Consider the following 13,016-nt stretch of genomic DNA (forward strand, 5'->3'; position numbering starts at 1 on the left):
GAAAATTTCTGATAGAGTACTCATGTCAGTCTGTCTGTTTTTTTTCTTTTCATTGCACGTATCAGAAGGAAAGTGAATATAATAATTTACAATGAACATTGTCTAGTGTACCTTTTAGGTAAATCTTTCTGAAACTTAACTAGTGTGTTCTTAGTTAACAGATTATATATGAGAAGGTAAAAAGTGACGTGTAACATGGAAGTGGAAAGGAGTGACCGGAAGTGAGGGGCGCAAGGGAGGAAAGAGGAAGGGAGACTGGGAGGGGAGGAGGGGGGGGACAGGGTAAGGGAAGGGGGGATGGGAGGAGAGGAGGGGGATGGGAGGGAAGGACAAGGGAGGGAAGCCGGGCGGTGGTGGCGCACGCCTTTAATCCCAGCACTTGGGAGGCAGAGGCAGGCGAATCTCTGTGAGTTCGAGACCAGCCTGGTCTACAAGAGCTAGTTCCAGGACAGGCTCCAAAGCCACAGAGAAACCCTGTCTCGAAAAAGCAAAAAAAAAAAAAAAAAAGAAAAGAAAAGAAAAAAGAAAGGGGAGGAAGACAGGAAGGGAAGAGGGGAGATGGAGCGGAGTGGGGAAATGGAGGGCAAGAGGGAAGACGGGAGAGGGGAAGGAGGGACAAGGGAGGGGAGAACGGGAAGAGAAACAACTAAAACAAATGGAAGGAAACGCCAGAACGAAACCCAATTCTTTGTGTGGCAGGCCGCAGCTTACTAGTTTTCTATCTACAGTCTCTATTTGTCTCCTTTTGCTAACTGAATTGAGCCAAAAGGAAATCAGAACGTTAGCAAAGCAGATTATCGTCCTGTGCTGTTGGGCAACACAGCAAGGAGAAACTTTGGTTCAATAGCTAACTCTTCTTCACGGGAGTAATTGACAAGGCCTTGCGACCTCTTCACAGATTCTTAGAAAAGCTAAATTCAGATAAAGTGGATTGGAGTCCTAGCGGCAGTGGGATGGAAGAAGGGCGGCAAGTGAATTAGGGAAGACTTTATCCAAGCTGAAAGAGGTGACATTGCACCCTGTGCCATTATAGCACCCATGTTTAGTGTTGGTCTTCAAAAACATTCTATTGCCGGGCGGTGGTGGCGCACGCCTTTAATCCCAGCACTTGGGAGGCAGAGGTAGGCGGATCTCTGTGAGTTCGAGACCAGCCTGGTCTACAAGAGCTAGTTCCAGGACAGGCTCCAAAGCCACAGAGAAACCCTGTCTCGAAAAATCAAAAAAAAAAAAAAAAAAAACAAAAAAAAAACAAAACAAAACATTCTATTGCTTGGCACAGACACTGGACCGGATATGAACTTAAAACGTATCTTGGGAAAGTTGCTTATTTCTATTTCCATTTGTCTAATTAATTACCCTGTATTCATTTAGTGCCTCAGATTTGTAGCAGACACGGTTTTAAGTGCTTGAAATTCAGCAGTAAAGAAAAAGCTTTGCTCCCGTGGACAATCTAGAAAGACAGTTCCAGGTTAATAAATTACAGCACAGGGGGTACGCTGAAAAAAGCATTCAGGAGGTAGAAGGCAGAGAAGGCTGGGAAGTTGCTAGTTTTTGTTTGATTTTTTTTAAAGATTTATTTATTTATTATGTTTAGTGTTTCACCTGCATGTATGTCTGCGTGTCAGGAGAGGGCCCCAGATCTCATTACAGGTGGTTGTGAGTCATCATGCTGGGAATTGAACCCAGGACCTCCAGAAGAGAGCCAGTGCTCTTAAAATTTGAGCCATCTCTCTAGCCGCGCGCCTCCCCCCTTTTAAGTTACTGGAGACAGTCATTTTTATATGGATTTTTCTCAGTAGAGAGATTTTCCATTGTAAAGGTGGCACACATTTTTAGCCATGTAGAGAACAAGGGCGGCAGTGGGCCCCAAGGAACTGACATGCCTCACGGGTTCCACTAATAAGGACAGAGACCAGAAGGCTTTGAGCCGTGGAAGGAAGATGAGTTCAAAGATTTCCAAGGTGTGACCGCGTATAGGACACTTTGGACTTTATTCTGCACGAGATGGGAAACTGTCGAGTGCTGTGACCTGGAGAAGCAGGGTTGGTTTTACCTTGTAAAAGGACACTGTCCTAGCTCCTGTACACAGTGACCGAAGCATGGTGCCAGCTATGGGACACTTGCAGTCTTGAGGCCGGGGGGTTTCTGTTTTGGAGTAAGAAAATGAAGGGAATGGTTTGTGGGTTTTGTTGTTGTTAAATTTCTCTCTCTCTCTCTCTGTGTGTGTGTGTGTGTGCTTGTGCGTGCGTGCAAAAAACTTGCAGAAGTAGATTTTCTCCTTCCCACACGGAATACAGGGATCAGACAGCCAAAGCCTTTATTTACTGAACTATCTTGCTGCCCCTCCCACCCCCATTTTGTTTTTCAAAGCAAGCTGTAACTCTGTAGCCCAGGATGGCCTTGAATTTGTAGGGGAGCCTCCTCCTTAGGCTCCCAGGTGCTAGGATTCTGTGCCAGCACAACTGGCTTGCGTAGTGTGTGGGTGCACATCTTAAATGTAGAGCCAGAAGTTGGGTTTGTTTACAGATGGGATGGGAGCAGTAAGACTGAGAGGAGCCTTAAAGAGTATCAGTAATTTGTTCCCCAGCTGCGGCTACATGGAACTTTGTCTTTACAGAGAGGCTTGGTGACTGACCTTGATGGTCTTGAAGCCGACTGAGCGTTTCCCCTATAGAATCTCCATCCTCTAGGTGTATCGGAGTAAAGGAACTATCAGTAATTTTAATCTAAATAGACTGATGGGGCTGGCGAGTCGGCTCCGGGGAGTCAGTTCTCCCCTCTACCGTGGGTTCTACGAGGAAACTCTAGCTGTTGCTAACACAGCCACCCCTTTACCCTCTGAGCCATCTTCCTAGCCCCAGGACTATGGCTGTCTTCTAGATCACTGGTTTCTCGGAAACAACCACAACTAACAATTTCTTGTGAATTCTTCTTTATAGACACACATAGGTCTCTATCTTATCTGGGTTTGTCTGTCTCCCCCTTCCACCAAATAGTGATAGTCTATGACCATTATTTTATGCTAACCTGGAACTTGATAAGTCTTAGAAACTTTTCTGGATCATTATGCAAATAGAAATGCTAGCTATCGTGACTGAATGCTCACTTTGTGCCGAGAACAGCTCTGAGCATCTTCACCTCCCCAGTCTTTGTGATCCTTGAGAAATAATTACTTTCTCCATCCCAGAGAGGAGGTAGGGAGCATAGGTATGGGGGTGTGGATGTTGGGGTTGGGGTGGGGGACAGACAGGCCTTCAAAACTTTTTGCTTTCTTTCTTTTTTATTTGTTTGTTTTTCAAGACAGGATTTCTTTGTGTAGCTTTGGCAGTCTTAGAACTTGCTCTGTAGACCAGGCTGGCCTCAAACTCACAGAGATCTGCCTGCCTCTGCCTGCCAAGTGCTGGGGTTAAAAGCACATACCACTGCTGCCCTGCATTTTCTTTCTAAGAAAATTTTATTACGTTTTTGTTTATTGCAGGGTTGAGTCATGGGTCATGGGTCACATATTGAGGTCAGGTGACAGCTGAAGGAGTTAGTCTCCTTTCACTCTGTGCGTTCTGAGGATTGAACTCTGGACCTCTGGTTGGATGGGAAGTTCCTTTATCCGCTGAGTCAGCCTGCTGAACGTCTGTGTGTGTTTTCTGCCCTTCAAATGGATCCCACAGGCAGTCTGACCAAGCTAGGAGTCAGAACGTTCAAAACTGAGTAGTCTGCTGTCTCTCGCACCTTGGCTTCTCCAGCCTTCATCTCAGAAGCAGCATCACTGTCTGTGGAGGAGGCCCAGCACAGTCCAGCCCTGACCCTTCTGCCAGTTAGCAATTGCTTGAGGCATCTGTCCTCACCTTTCCTGAGCTCCAGAACCAGAACTCACTATCGTACTACAGTCTGGAGTTCAAGTCCTTATACCTGTGCCTTCTGCCACCTTTTGTAGTACCCTTGGTGTATAGTAGTAACCTAAGAAAATGGTTAAATTGAACTCACTTTGGTAGAAAAATAAGAGGTTCAATTGAACTCACTTTGGTAGAGAAATAAGAGGTTCAATTGAACTCACTTTGGTAGAGAAATAAGAGGTCTCTCTGAGTTTTGTTTTTCATCTAGAGCGCAGGTCAATGGAAGCAGTTTTTACAAATAGAAGGATTTTAGAAAAAAGGGTTTCAGATTGACTCACGGTCTATACGCATGTACTCTTGGGTAAAGGTGAGTAAGTAAGTAGAGGTCCTTTGAGAATTATAGGTGAAGATGATGGTTGACAATGGAGCAGCTAAAGTTTGGCGAACATACCATTTTCTGAATAAATCCCATTAAAACCTTCACGTGGTTTCCATTAGCTTAGCATCCCATTGATGTTAGCACATTAGTACTTAGCACAGAAAAGGTTATATGCACACACGTATTTGTGATTTTTAAGTATCTTTTTAAATGTCTGCGTGTATACTAATTTCTGTGTGTGGTGGCCATGGAAACCAGAAGAGGGTATTGGATCACCTGGAGCTGGACTTACATGTAATTGTGAGCTGTCAGATATGGGTTCTGGGAACCAGACTTGGGTCTTCTGGAAGAGCAGCAAGTGTTCTTAGGCACTGAGCCATCTCTCCAGACCCCTGTATTTCTGATTTTTAAACCCCAATAATTGGATGAACACCCGTGTACCCACTCTCCAGCTTCTGAGCCCACATGTCTCTGTGTATCATCTGGGTCCCCAGTGTCGTCACCTGTCTCTCCCGCCATGCCTGCTGGCTTTGTGTCATCTTGGAAACACCGAAGGCAGACATTGGCTCCCGGTTTTGCAGGTCTCAAATTCAGGTCACCGGGCTTTGCTGTTTTAGACCTGTGGGGGCACATAGCATGGCAGAGTGTGGCAGAGGCTAGTGTTCATACATTTTAAGAGAAGGAAGGGACCAGCTAAGGTTCCTCTCACTCTCTTTGCCTCTTTCCCCCTCTGACAGTGTAGAAGCTGAACTTGAACTCATGTAGCCTTGCCTTTTACTCATGGCAATCCTCCTGTTTTAGCTTCTCTAGTGCCAGGAATAGAGTCATATATCACCATACCCAGCTTTGTTTTTGTCTCTCTCTCTCTGAAAAAACAACAACAACAAAAAAAACCCAGAATCTCCTTCTGCAGTTCGGGCTGGCCTGGATCTCACTATGTAGCCTTGAACTTGCTGTGATGTGTCTGCCTCAGTTTCCTAAGTGATGAGATCACAGACATGCAACACCACATGCTTAGATGATGTAAGTGTGCTAAATATCAGCTACAGATAACTTCCTCAGGGACTCACCTATGACATGGTTGTCTCATGGCTCTTAATCTGCCCCGACACTGTGATTATTAGTGGTGTCTGTGACGCCAGCCTAAGTGCTGGGTCACGAGGAAGCATGCCAAGCCAGATCTTTCGGGGTGAGTCACCGTTCCAGGGTTCAACAGCTGTTTGACTTTGAGCTTCGAATTCTGCCGTAGCAAATGTTAACAATACCTACCCGCTAGGGTCCCGGGCAGCATCTTCCAGCTACTATTGTTGCTGCAGATTCCATGGGGCACAAGAGTGTAAGACTTCAGAAACTCTCTTCGCCTTTTGGAGCTCTTGGCTTCCTCCTCTATAAACTGATGCTCAACAAGGCATGTTCATGGGGGCTGGAGAGATGGCTCAGTGGTTAAGAGCATTGCCTGCTCTTCCAAAGGTCCTGAGTTCAATTCCCAGCAACCACATGGTGGCTCACAACCATCTATAATGGGGTCTGGTGCCCTCTTCTGGCCTGCAGGCATACATACAGACAGAATATTGTATACATAATAAATAAATAAATAAATAAATAAATAAATATTTAAAAAAAACAAAAACAAAAAACAAAAACAAGGCATGTTCATTATGTAGATATGCATGCCCACCTGGGAGGCTAGACTGGACTCGCGGGCTTGCTTAGCACTCGGCAGCTCGCATGACTCTCTTTTGGTCACGAGAGGTGTCCCTGAACTGCTGTTCACTTTAAGCAGGACTCAGACTTTTAATGTGGCTCAAAGCGGGTCAGTTAATCTGAAGCCAAATTAAGTTGCTTGATTAGCGTTTAGAATAACTATTATAAATATAATCTGAGTCTCTGAGACTTTTTGTCATAATATATTCCCCTTATTAAGAACCCAAAACTAATTCTTTTGAATATAATTTTAGCATATGGGCACGTTTGTTATGCGTACGTGTGGGACTCAAGACTGCACTCTCTATGTGTAGTTTTGAAAACCTTTTCTTACCTTCTTGAAGTTTTAAATCACACATTTATGTATGTATTTTGTATGAATGCGCTCTGTGTGCATGTGGGCGTGTGTGTATCATGGTACACGTGTGGAGGCCAGAGGACACCTTGTGGTAGTTAGCACTCTACTTCCACCTGGTGGCTTCTGGGGATTGAAGTCAGATGGTCAGGCTCGGCAGAGGGCGCCGGTGGCAGCGGCACCTTCTCCCTGGCCCTGCTTTATTTTTAATCAGCATGCAAAGTAACAGGTTTTCAGTACAGGCAGGCATTGACTCCTGTGGAGCAGGCCTCAGAACCCAGTCAGAAAGTGGCTGGTTCCCTTCAGAACTGCCATGACACTATTGTACCGGTGGGCACGTTCTATCTGGTAAGTCCATAATGTAGCACGCATGGTCTGCTCCTATGTAAGGCCACTGGAGTCGGGTCTCCCCCAGAAGCCTTAACAGCGCCTTCCCGCACTATAAAAGCTAGCCAGCAAGGGGGAAGTGTTCAGGTCAGTTCCCAATTAACTTCTTTATGTTCTACAACCAAAGTTTGCGGCTTCTTAAGAAATGGGGTCTTACCAGGTGGTATAGTAGGTTTCCAAGGGCAGTTTTGGGGACCTTTAGCCTCCCATAATTTTTCCCAGATATCTAGATATGTCCAGATGGTGCATGAGCTACATTGGCCACAAAAAAGTAACTATGAGTATGGTCTAACACAAAATTGAAAATTTATTTAAAACATTATGAGATGTTTTGTATGAGTTATTTATTTACTTATTTGCAACCTTTGTAGATCACATTATGTCGCACTATCAAAAGATTGAAATTCCCCTGCCTTTGAAAGTGATCTTGGCGGCCAGTCGTCAGTAGTGTAGGGAAAGGATGCTGAAAGATGTGTTCCCTGAGTGTAGGGTGTTCTGTCCTGCCCCCTCCAAAGCCTGGAGCTTCCCTATCTTCCTGTTTCTCTCTGCCAACTGGTGTACCAATGTAGTGGGGTTTTTTTTTTTTTTGGAAGCTGCACCATGCCGTGTCACGACGAGGCCTGTACAGCTCGGTGTTCTGTTTGGAGAAATTCAGCTGATCTCTACCGTGTGTGCTTAGTAACAGATTTCAGAAAGAGGCCAGAACAGAATGTTTAGAAGGTATTTATGGACCAGAGAGCCAGACAGTAGATGGCGCGACCACCGCACGAAGTGTGACTGGAGACAGTGCTCACTCAAACCATCCTGGGACAGCGTTCTAGTAACTGGTTAAGCATTCCACACCAAGTCCTGACACTAACCCCTCAGAGCGCTATCGTCTGCCTCTGTGTCCTCTTACCAGTGTCTGGAATGACAAGAGCTTTCCCACTGAATTTGTAGCTAACTTCTGCCACCTCTCCAACTGTGCTTATAGCCTAGTTTAAACAATAACAACAACAAAAGGTTGGAATATGGCTGGTAAGATGAATGTGTTTTCTGAGTTCAATCCCTGGGCCCCACACGGTGGGAGGAAAGAACTCCAAGTTACCCTCGAACCTCCACATGTGTGCCATAGAACTTATACCCGCCTCCCGTGGTGGCGCACGCCTTTAATCCCAGCACTTGGGAGGCAGAGGCAGGCGGATCTCTGTGAGTTCGAGACCAGCCTGGTCTACAAGAGCTAGTTCCAGGACAGGCTCCAAAGCCACAGAGAAACCCTGTCTCGAAAAACAAAAAAAAAAAAAAAAAAAAAAACAACAAAAACAATTTGGACCCATCCAAGCGGGAGAAATTAACCTGTAAATTCTGTTTGTATACAGAAAAATACGTGTAGTGTGATTGCCTTCTTTGAGCTTACCATGTAGCTTTCTACAAGTAGCCGAGAGACAGGCAGGGGATCCAAGCCCTGCCAGCCAGATAGTCAGTAGTTCTGGGGCTCAGCATGTTGAGGGGCTTGGCTGAGCTGCCCTCACAGTTCCCTGGTATTTTCTTTTCCTGGTATTTTTAACCATCTTGGTTTAAGTCCACCGTGCAGCTATAAATAGGGCTGAGTAGAGACTCTTGGACGAGCTGATGATTAAGCTTCTCTTCCAGCCTGTGTCCTTAAATATTCACTCTGTGTTTATTCACAGGAAAGGCTCAGTCCTGTGTTCAGAAGAAGCAAAACAGGAGGCAAGTTAGTTGGGGTTTAAACACACCATGTAACAGAGCCTCATCGTTAAGTAGAACTTAAAATAAAAATCTGTTTGGCAGCATTAAATCTCACTTCTTGCTTTTTCCCACAACAGCTTATCAGACCACCCTATTTCGGAGCGATATGCCACAGGCAGGAACCTTGATCTTAGTGTCCTGCCCTGGGGGCACTGTGGTGTTTCTTTCTGGGTGGGGACACCAGACAGCTGTCCAGATGGCCACCACCCGTCAAGCGTGGTCATTCAGCTCTCATTTTGGTGGAACTTAGATGACATCGGGTTTTTCTTCTACTCTGGAGGTGCTGCCCTTGAGGAAATGACGCCCAGCCGAGTCTTAGGGTTTCTCTTGCTGCCATGAAACGCCATGACCAAAGAAACTTGGGGAGAAAGGGGTTTATTTTTGGATTATGCTTCCACGTTACAGATTATCATCAAAGGAAGTCAGGACCGGGGCACAAACAGGACAGGAGCCTGGAGGCCGGAGCTGATGCAGAGGCCATGGAGGGGTGCTGCTTACTGGCTTGCTTCTCATGGCTTGCCCAGCCTGCTTCTTATAGAACCCAAGACCAACAGCCCAGGGGTGTCCCCTACCCACAATGGGCTGGGCCTTCCCCTATTTTCTCAATTGAGGTCCCCTCCTTTTTTTTTTTTTTTTTTTTTTTTTTGAGGCAGGATCTCACTGCGTACCTCTGGCTATCCTGGAATTCATTATGTCAACCAGGCTGGAATCAAACTCACAGAGCTCCACTTGTCTCCCAAGTACTGTGATTAAAGGTGTGGGCCATCACACCTGGCTGAGGTTCTGTCCCTCCTTTCAGATGACTCTAGCTTGTGTCAAGTTATCATAAACCTAGTCAGGACACACATTCTGGGTCATAATCCACGGAGTCCAGCTAAAACGAGAACCGAAGCAAGTGCACTGGAGGAATGCCGCTTACCGGTTTGCTCCTCATGTCTTGCTCAGTCTGATTTCCTAGACAAGGCCATCTGCCTAGGCATGGCATCGTCCACAGTGGACTGTGAAATCCCACCTCAGTCAATAATCAAGAGAATACCAAACAGACTTACCTACAAGGCAATCTGATGGAGGCATTTTTTTTTCATTTAATATTTCTCCGCTGGGCGGTGGTGGTGCACACCTTTAATCCCAGCACTCGGGAGGCAGAGGCAGGCAGATCTCTATGAGTTTGAGGCCAGCTGCAGAGTGAGTTCCAGGACCGCCAGGAGTGTTTCACAGAGCAACCCTTTCTCAAAAAACAAAACAAAACAAGACAAAACCAAACAAATCAAAATCCCCTCTTCCTAGCTATGACTAAGTTTGTGTCACGCTGACAGATACCAGCAGCCCTGTCCTTGCCTGGCGGAGCCCTCCCCCACTTCTTTCTCTGGAGCCATGATTATGTTCACAGGTGACCTGTGTGTCTTCCTCTACTGCTGTCCACGGCTCACGTCTGCCACTGAGGGTCCTGCATCCCGAGGAACAGCCCTTCTGAGAAAGGAAAGGTGGGAAGTAGGCTGGAAAGAAAGACCAAAGGGTGGTGCGAGAGAGAACTTAAGACTGGACGCTCAGATGGAACAAAGTCTGAGCATGTGAGTGCTCACTCACTTAGGGCACGGGCTGGCACGCGTGTCTGTATATGTGTCGGAACATACCAGGCTTTGGGGACCATTGGGCTCTGTCCTGTCTGCTCTCCTCTGCCACTGCAGCATGAAGCAGCCATGCATAATGCATGAAGCATGGGTGTGGCTTGAGCTCCTTAAGGCTTTCTTTGTGTGTGTGGTGTATGCATGTGTATGTGCTTACGTGTGTTCCCGTGTGTTGATACAGGGTGTTCCTCTGTTGCTCTCTGCCTTACTATTGTTTGAAACTTAAGAAATTTTTATTCGAGTTTAATGGAAAAATGATACAGACTAGGTGAAAATCTTTTTTTTTTTTTAAATATTTATTTATTTATTATGTATACAATATTCTGTCTGTGTGTATGTCTGAGGGCCAGAAGAGGGCACCAGACCCCATTACAGATGGTTGTGAGCCACCATGTGGTTGCTGGGAATTGAACTCAGGACCTTTGGAAGAACAGGCAATGCTCTTAACCTCTGAGCCATCTCTCCAGCCCCCCTAGGTGAAAATCTTGACAGCTACTGGGGGAGAAAGAAAGTATCGTGTCTTTTAAGTTCGAAATAACTTATTAAGAATGGAAGAGGGGCCGGGCGGTGGTGGCACACGCCTTTAATCCCAGCACTTGGGAGGCAGAGGCAGGCGGATCTCTGTGAGTTCGAGGCCAGCCTGGTCTACAAGAGCTAGTTCCAGGACAGGAATCAAAAAACTACGGAGAAACCCTGCCTCGAAAAAAAAAAAAAAAAGAAAAGAAAAGAATGGAAAAGGGACTCCAAAGAACACGATGGTACGATGAAATTGGTTAGTGAACTGGCAAAGAGCAGCGAACATCTGGCCGGGTGCTGTATGGTCTCTTGACACTTCCATCCTTTTCACACACATGAGTGCACACACACACTTGCATGCATGCATACACACACACACACATACATTTTGCGCAAATTCTGTTTTTTTCTTTGAGACAGGGTTTCTCTGTATAGCCCTGGCTCTCCTGGAACTCCTGTATAGACCAGGCTGGCCTCGAACTCACAGAGATCCACCTGTCTCTGCCTCCTGAATGCTGGGTTTAAAGGCGTGTGCCAGCACCGCCTGACCATATTCTGTTTATTAGGTGCCACCAAGGTAAGGAATGGCTTTATCTTTCTCTTCAACATGGGTTTATTTCACACTATTATTGATGTTGCTTTCTTCAGTTCCTAGCCTCCATCTGGGATACCAAAGGTCTTTTGGGGGTACAGAAGGGTGATGATTAATCATCCATCACAACATATTGATGATGGGCATAGTTCCCCCTAAGAGGGGCTGTGTTGACAGAGGTTTCTGTCCTGCCCGGTCCCTTCCTCAGCCATTCAGTTCCAAAGAAGTACACAGAGGTCTACATTAATTATAAACTGGTTGGCCTATTAGCTCAGACTTATTATTAACTCTTCCTTTATTTTCTTCTCTTCTTCTTTTCCTCCTCCTCCTCCTTCTCCTTCCTCTTCCTCCTCCTCCTCCTTTTTTTTTTTCAGACAAGGTTTCTCTGTGTAACAGTCCTGGCGTTCCTGAAACACACTTTTGTAGACCCCAGAGATATTCTTTTTTAAAAAAAAATATTTATTTATTTATTATGTATACAATATTCTGTCTGCGTGTATGCCTGAAGGCCAGAAGAGGGCACCAGACCTCATTACAGATGGTTGTCAGCCACCATGTGGTTGCTGGGAATTGAACTCAGGACCTTTGGAAGAGCAGGCAGTGCTCTTAACCTCTGAGCCATCTCTCCAGCCCCCCCAGAGATATTCTTGTCTCTACCTCTCAAATGTAGGGAACAAAGTGCCCCCCCCCAAGATTATAGGTTTCTATAAATAGCTTTTTCTTGTATGATAGTCAGGCTGACTGTGATTGTGCTATCTGCTATGTCAGTAACCCATGCAGAGGCCTATGAAGTTTGACTCATTGTCCTTTAAAAAAAAATCATTAGATTTAAAATTTTTATTCTGTGTGTATGAGTGTTTTGCCTATATGCCTGCCTGTGCACCAAATGTGTGCCCGGTGCCCAGGGAGTTCAAAATCCCTTGGAAATGGAGTTACAGATGGTGTGCGCCACTATTTGAGGGCTGGGAATCAAATCCTGATCCTCTGGTAAAGCAACAAATGCTTTTAACTGCTGGACTATCTCTCCTGTCCCTCTCTTCAGCTTGTGTGGGTCTGCTGGGGCACCAAATTGAGCTCTTCAAGCCTTTGCAACAAGCCATTTCCACAACCCTTAGTTATCAGCACATGGCCCTTGTTGGCAGGCTGCCTCACAGACTCGAGCACGGGTTGTGGACGGCTCACACGGATCCTGCGGGAAAGCTGAATCTTTTGAGTTTGGCAGTGAGTGTACCACACCCAGGCCCTTTCCATGCTCTCTTGGGAAAGCTTGGCGAAAAGGAATTTGGAAATGCTTAAGGGCTCCACGGAATGGGAGTTTTGCTGTGGAGGAGATGGGCTCCCCCTGGAGGTCATCGCGGGTAGTGACAACAATGACGGAAGAACTGGGCCGTGAGAGAGGAAGGCTGTGTGTGCCAAGGCTTCTGGTTTTCATTTGCTAGCGATACTGTGGAGGTTCTGTGCTTGGTTTTCAAAGGGGCGCGGAGCCATTGAGACGGTTCAGTGGATAAAGGTGCTCTCTACCAAGCCTGATGGCTGAGTTCAGTCCTTGGGACCCACATGGTGGAGGTAGAGAACTGACTCTCCCACGGTGCCCTCTGACCTCTACATACATGTTGTGGTGCATGGATGAGCACACACACGTATAAAATAATAATAATAATAATAATAATAATAATAATAATAATAATAATAATAATAATAATAAAAACAATACAAAGAGAGCCAGCATCTGTCTCTAGACATGTTCTCTGATAATGAGCATATTATTTGTATCCCAGAGCTCTTTAATTTCCGATATTGTTCTGGAAATTTTCTCCCACAATTTCCTCCCACATCCTGGGTGTTTAACAGTGCTGGGCACCATACTCGGGCCCTT

At 45.9% G+C, this 13,016-nt stretch overlaps 1 protein-coding gene across 4 annotated transcripts in view; it reads left to right on the plus strand.

Annotated features, from left to right (window-relative positions):
- Manba (mannosidase beta) overlaps nt 1-13,016 on the plus strand; it is a 110,873-nt gene that overhangs the window by 1,511 nt on the left and 96,346 nt on the right. The gene's annotated exons all lie outside the window — the stretch shown is intronic.

Source organism: Chionomys nivalis, chromosome 18 (assembly GCF_950005125.1).
Source record: "Chionomys nivalis chromosome 18, mChiNiv1.1, whole genome shotgun sequence".
NCBI lineage: Eukaryota > Metazoa > Chordata > Mammalia > Rodentia > Cricetidae > Chionomys > Chionomys nivalis.